Source organism: Austrofundulus limnaeus, unplaced genomic scaffold (genome assembly GCF_001266775.1).
Source record: "Austrofundulus limnaeus strain Quisiro unplaced genomic scaffold, Austrofundulus_limnaeus-1.0 Scaffold120, whole genome shotgun sequence".
In the NCBI taxonomy this organism is placed as follows: domain Eukaryota; kingdom Metazoa; phylum Chordata; class Actinopteri; order Cyprinodontiformes; family Rivulidae; genus Austrofundulus; species Austrofundulus limnaeus.
The window spans coordinates 120,694-127,092 of record NW_013952522.1 but is presented as its reverse complement, the minus strand read 5'-3'; the positions used below and the strand labels follow the sequence as shown (position 1 = coordinate 127,092).

At 36.8% G+C, this 6,399-nt stretch overlaps 1 long non-coding RNA gene across 1 annotated transcript; it reads right to left on the bottom strand.

Moving 5' to 3' along the window:
- Positions 1–619: 619 nt before the first annotated feature.
- LOC106522041 (uncharacterized) lies at positions 620–1,899 on the bottom strand. Its single transcript, XR_001310739.1, has 2 exons — positions 1,573–1,899; positions 620–1,507 (listed from the first exon to the last, which is right to left on the bottom strand). It is a non-coding gene; the product is annotated as an uncharacterized LOC106522041 (long non-coding RNA).
- Positions 1,900–6,399: the final 4,500 nt, after the last annotated feature.

The following is a 6,399-nucleotide window of genomic DNA, read 5'->3' as shown; positions in this document are numbered from 1 at the left end:
TAATATTTAATATCTCGGAAACCAAAATTGCACAAACGACCATTTTAACGGCACAAACCTGCACAAACGGAGCACTAACCATTCTGACTATTTGATGACTTTTTTGACGTGGGTGGGGTGTCAGCTTCACTCAGCTAAGGTTTAGCCATAAAACAAATTTAAACACACACATGACAATCCACACAACAGAGAAATCAGTTTCACTGTAAATATTAAAACGGCTCCTACATAAGGCCCCACAGGAGTTATATGGAGGACTTAAACTGACATAATTAGAAAAAGCAGGAATACATAAAATGACAAATAAATAAAGAACATTAAACTGCACCAATTAAAAAAAGAACTTCACCTGGTTTCTTATAATTCGACCATTGACTTTTCCAGCTTTGTTCCTAGAAACTTTATATTTTAACGCTTAATTTACTTATACATACATAATACATAATTCCTCCTTAACGTCAAATCATGTGAAGTTTAAGAGATCACCTTGAATATTGGCTAAGTAAACCAACTGACTTAGAAACCTTCAGTAAAAGTAAATCAAACACTAAAAATAACTATGCACGATAACACATTTTAACAGGGTGTCCGTGGGGTCTTGAAAAGTCTTATATTCATATTTCTAAAATGAAGTGTCTTTAAAAGTATTGAATTTATGAATAACGTGTAAGTTAGTCTTGAATACATTACCCAAGGGTCTTAAGTTTTGTCAGGCAGGACAGATTTCTTCGTCTCCGCTGCGGATATCTTAAAGGTGAAGAGGAGCAGAGAAGAAAAAAAACGTGTGTTGTCGGGGGCTTCTATCTGGCTGGATTTGACTAACGGTGCTTTAAAACAATAAAGAGAACCAGTCACAGTTTTAGCCAATCAGAGCAGAGCAGGGCGGGTGCTACAGTCTGTAAGCAGAGAAACAGACTGCGGGAGTAAATATCGTTTTCTCTACTTTTTTTCAAGATGACGCCGCGACCCGCTACCTAACAGAACGGCCCGTCGCCCAATGAAGGTGAAGTAATGTAATAAATTATTAAACATTTAAGAATTAAACGTATMTGTTCGCACATGAGCAGTCCATTTCAACCGATGAGATACCTGAATTGGTACACCGTTACCCCCACCCCTCCTCCCGAACTGAGCCCCGACCTGCCCAGAGTTTTGTATCTAAAGTCTAACTTTGTATCAAACGTTAATGTGTTCCAAGCTTCATCGTTATCTTACAGGCATGTGTAACTTGAGCACGTGACCAAACTCCAGGTCCGACAGAGACAGCTCTCCTGCGTGCATGCGCTCAGACTGTTTTCTCTCACGGTGAGGCGGGAGGCAGCAGCTGCTTTCTTCTTTAGATTCCAGATTACAGCAAAGACGTGTCTCTGTTTAAATTTTATTTTCCTTAAACTCATGAAGTTCGTCAGTTTCAGCTGGTTGTATTTTATCACATATATCTGCACAAGTTAATCCTACATAATGTTTTAGCAATAATAAGGTGTTTTGTCTGTTTGGATGTGCAAACCTTTNGTTAATCCTACATAATGTTTTAGCAATAATAAGGTGTTTTGTCTGTTTGGATGTGCAAACCTTTAATAAATTTAAAACTAAACTAAGAGGTAACTACTGTGATAAATCAAAAAGAACGTGATTACTGTGATAAATATAATTCATACAATATCAAATATGAAAAATAAATAATACTAAATGACTTCATGAATTATGTTCCTGTATTCTCTTTGATTTAAATAGACATTTTAGGGGAGAAATCTGTCAAATTAAGAAATTATATGAAAAATAATTTATATTTGCAAAGAACTTTCTGTAAACACATAAATTACTTCATAGTAGGGTTGGGCATAATCGTATCATCTGCAATTAATCGTCAAAAAAACATTTATCGATTATTTTTTGGCACTTGACAATTAATACGATTAATGCCACCAGGCAGATTGACTAGAGATTTCCCCGGTCAGTCCGCTCGGTGCTCCTCTCCGCTTCAAATATGACGAAAAAACAAAAGTTCTGTAATTTATTTATCAACACAATTTAAATTTTGATGTAAAGCCTGAAGTCTGTGATTTTGACACAGTTTGAAAAAGACTTTTACGAAGAGCGAATCTTTCCCACTAAATTGGTCATGTGACCAGGACATAAGGGTGTCCAGAGAATACAGGAGATTAATCGTCAAATTAATCGTTATCGGCTAAGTACCATAATTAATCGTGATTAATTTTTTTGCCAATATCGCCCCACCCTACTTCATAGTAAACTACAGAAAAGTTGTTAAAAAAAACTCACTTCCTTCTGAATGTTGTTGGTCTTGATGATGKAGGGTAAAGTATATTTATATGTAGTTTAGGGCTGCCACGATTAGTCGAATAATCGACGACTAATCGATTATTAAAATAATTGATGACTAATTTAATAATCGATTAATCGTTTTTTTTGTTTTGTTTTTGTTCTTTACTTTGTTTTTCTCTCCAAACTGCTTTGACACCTTCCACTGCCACATCTGCCTTTCTGTCGTTGACACGCGCAGTAGTGGTAATGGCTACCCAGCAACGGAGCTCAAAAATGTGGGATCCTTTTAAGAAAATGAAAGATGTTTGTGCTGGTCTCCGTTTGATCCGGTGCCCTGGCACAAACAGAGCAATGTTGTATATGCTGTTAAGTGCCAGGAGGACTGCGACCAGTTATACATCGGGGAAACAAAGCAYCCACTGTTCAAAAGAATGTCCCAACACAGACGAGCTACATCTAATGGCCAGAACTCTGCAGTTTTCACTCATTTACAGGCCAGCGGTCACTCTTTCAGAGATGAGGATGTTCTCGTTCTTGATAGAGAGGAACGTTGGTTTGAGACAGGAGTCAAAGAAGCCATTTTTGTGAAGAAAGACCGTCCATCATTAAACAGAGGTGGAGGCCTCCGTTTTCAGTTGTCCCCCTCCTACAGCGCGGCCATTGCCTGTATCACTCCACCCCCTGTTAACAATAAGTGTTAATTAGGTGTCAACGATACCCATGTGATGTGAGTATCAGTCACATGGAGGCAGGGCTTAAAAGCCTGAATTTTGCCTGAAACTCTCAGACTGAAGAAGTCTCTTGGAGGAGAGACGAAACGTTTCATTAGAGAAGAACCCGTCCAGAAGACCTACACAATTTTTTTCTTTTTGTATGTTTTATATTCAATTAACGTATGATCCGATTAGTCGACTAATCAAAAAAATAATCGATGATTAATCGACTAAAAATAATCGTTTGTGGCAGCTCTAATGTAGTTGCATGATTCTTTGTGTATAAAGGTATAAATGGAGAATTAGGCCCAAGAATTCCGTTCGTCTGTCCGTTTTCTGTCGCTTATCCAGGGTCAGGTCTCGTGTGCAGCAGCCTAAGCAGAGAGACCCAGACTTCCATCTCCCCAGCCACTTAGGCCAGCTCATCCAGGGGGAATCCCAAGGCGTTCCCAGACCAGCCGAGGAACATAGTCCCTCCAGCGTGGGCCCAAGTATTCAGTAAATATATTTTTGTTGGATGTTTCCACAGCAGTGAATATCTATACTGTATTCACTGTGTTTCATTGAGGGACACACGTYCAATTCTTGGTTATAATACAGCACGATTCCCTAATGATCACCGATATTTATAGTTTTTTCAGTCTTGAATTTCATACAAGGTGGTACTGAAAAGGTCTTAAAAAGTCTTAAATTTGACTTGCTAAAACCTGCAGATACCCTGTTTAAGAACCAAAACCGATAACTTTCTCCCTGTAACGGCCGATAACATGCCAAGAGATACAACTAGTCAAAAATGGGTACGATCATAACATAAATAAATAACACCAAAACCAAATGACACTAAATTATACCGTTTGAAATAAACTCTTAGCAAACAAACATTTCTTAAAATATATAAAACAAATTTTCTCAAATGGCCATTTTTTAAATGAGGCACATTAATTAAAAAAAAAGATCTTTAACACTGATTTCAGATTTAAACAAAAGAGAAAAAGTCATTACTCAAGTTCAAAACAGATAATGCACTAACACAAGCTAGATTAAAAGTACATTTATTTTATTATTAATATGATTTCAAACATTTTTTTTACGTGAAACAGTGCTTCTGAGATAATAGTACAGAAATGATAACCTGTCAATCAAAGTGAGAATGCATCATACTTACAGGAAGACACACAGAGAGCAGCAGCTCAGTATGGTAAACCATGGTTAAGAAGGAGATAAAAGCTTCAGTCTTTAGCGAGAGTGAATGGCTGCTTGTCATCATTTCCATCATTAAATTGCTTAGATCTGCGTCCTCTCTGGCAATTTTATTGGATTTGTTAAAAGCTTCAGCAATGGTTTAAGTCCCGACAAGTTCTTGAACGCTAGCTTGTTGTTTTTAGCATTTTAGCTGAACGGACTTTGTGCTGCATTCAGGAGATAAAGGACATTACATGTTCTCAAATTGGGAGTAGTTGTTCCGATGTTTATAATTATAAAGTTTGTATGTAACATACATGGTTAATTGATAAAATAAAAATAATTCTTAAAATGACTGTTTTTCAGCACGGAGTATTCTAATTATTTTAGGGCACTGCTACTCTCAACCCGACCTTATTCTACCCTGGCCTTGTTGAGCTAATTACATTCTGACTACCGGTAGTATAAATAACATCAGATTTATCATTAAGTTGTATGGAGACTCCAGTTTGAAATATCTTAAATGTATCTTTAGATATAAGAGAGGCTATATAAGATTCAATTGATGCAAAGTGCAGACTTTTTCATGTTATGTAAATTGTATTTTAAAAAATGCTGCACACTCTATTAATAAATAGTAACAACTTTTCTGCTGTCAATCATTCTGTTTTCATAAGCAGCCCTCACAAGGCCAATATGTTTACCCTTTATGGGTAATAGTTAATAACCAGTGGTTTTCATTCACTGTTTGAGTTTAAATATTTCTGATTTTTCTACTATAATTTTTTACATTATAATTCAAATTTAGATGTTAAACACAACTCAAACGCCATCACAGACTGTTAATAGTTGTTTAGCCAGTACTTCCAGCTTTTATCTGAAAAATACAAAATGAATAATTAACTGTTCTTTTGCAGCCAGATAATAAATGCTGGAAAGATTTAAAATAAACATTTTACTCAAATATTTGATTTGATGTTTGGTTTTTTAAACATTCTAAGTTGTGTGTCTTTAATGTACATGTTGTTACAGTTGATTTTAGTTATTTGTTTTTAAATGAAGTAAAACAATGTCTTACACAGTACGTGCAAAAGTGTGTGGATAAATAAAAATACAAGTTAGAAGAAACAAGAAGCTCTTTAGATGAAATCCAATGAACTTTAAAATCGCTGTCAGGATCATTGTGATTCAATTTCAACAGAACAGGAGTAGGCTAAGGAATTGACTAAAATAAATTACACGTTAAAACGTGCTAAAACTGAAAAGATGATGTATTAAAATTCTAATTACCCCCACATCAGTTCCATTATTTTCTAATCTAAGTCTGTTTTTGTTACAATTTTCTTTCGTAAACTACAACGCATAGCAGTAACTTAATGACCCCCGCATGCACAAATGCACCGGAACTCAGGAGTATTTATTCCTAATAAATGTCATGCTACTAGGTGCATCCCAAAATTGTAGTGGCTTGGGTGGGGATCTTTTATTTTTATTTTTGGGGGGGGCATTGGTTGACCTGATGGATAGCCCCTCATCAGAGCTAAGCAACCAATGAAAATCTGAAGCTCTTATGTTGAAAGGTTTGAGTTATAAGCATTTTTGCATGTCCAGACACCCCTTTTTCAGATAAATTGGGGGTCCCGGGGGATGGGGGGCACTGATTGGTTGACCTGATGGATAGCCCCTCATCAGAGCTAAACAACCAATGAAAATCTGAAGCTCTTATTTTTAATAGATTTTGAGATATAACCATCTTTCTATGTCCAGATACCACTTTTTCAGATAAATTGGGGGGGTGGGGGGCACTGATTCGTGGGTCCGATGGATAGAGCTTCATCTGAGGTAAACAACAAAAGAAATCTGAAGCTCCTATGTTCCTATGTTTAATAGTTTTTGAGCTATAACCATTTTTGCATGTCCAGACACCCCCTCTTTGGATGGAGCCCCCTCCTAAATTATGGGGTCTATCGTCAAATCGTTGGCTGGCGCAGTGTAGGTCAGACTCATCTACAGCCCTGCCAATTTTCATGTTGATTGGTGCAGCCGTTTTTGTGCTACGGTTGACCAAAAATCACTGAAAAAAAAAAACTAGATACCGCATAGTGACTCACGCATGCAAAAATGCACCAGAACTTAGAAGTCTTTATTCCCAATAAATGTCATGCTACTAGGTGCATACCAAATTTGTAGTGGTTCGGGTGGGGGTCTGTTTTTAATT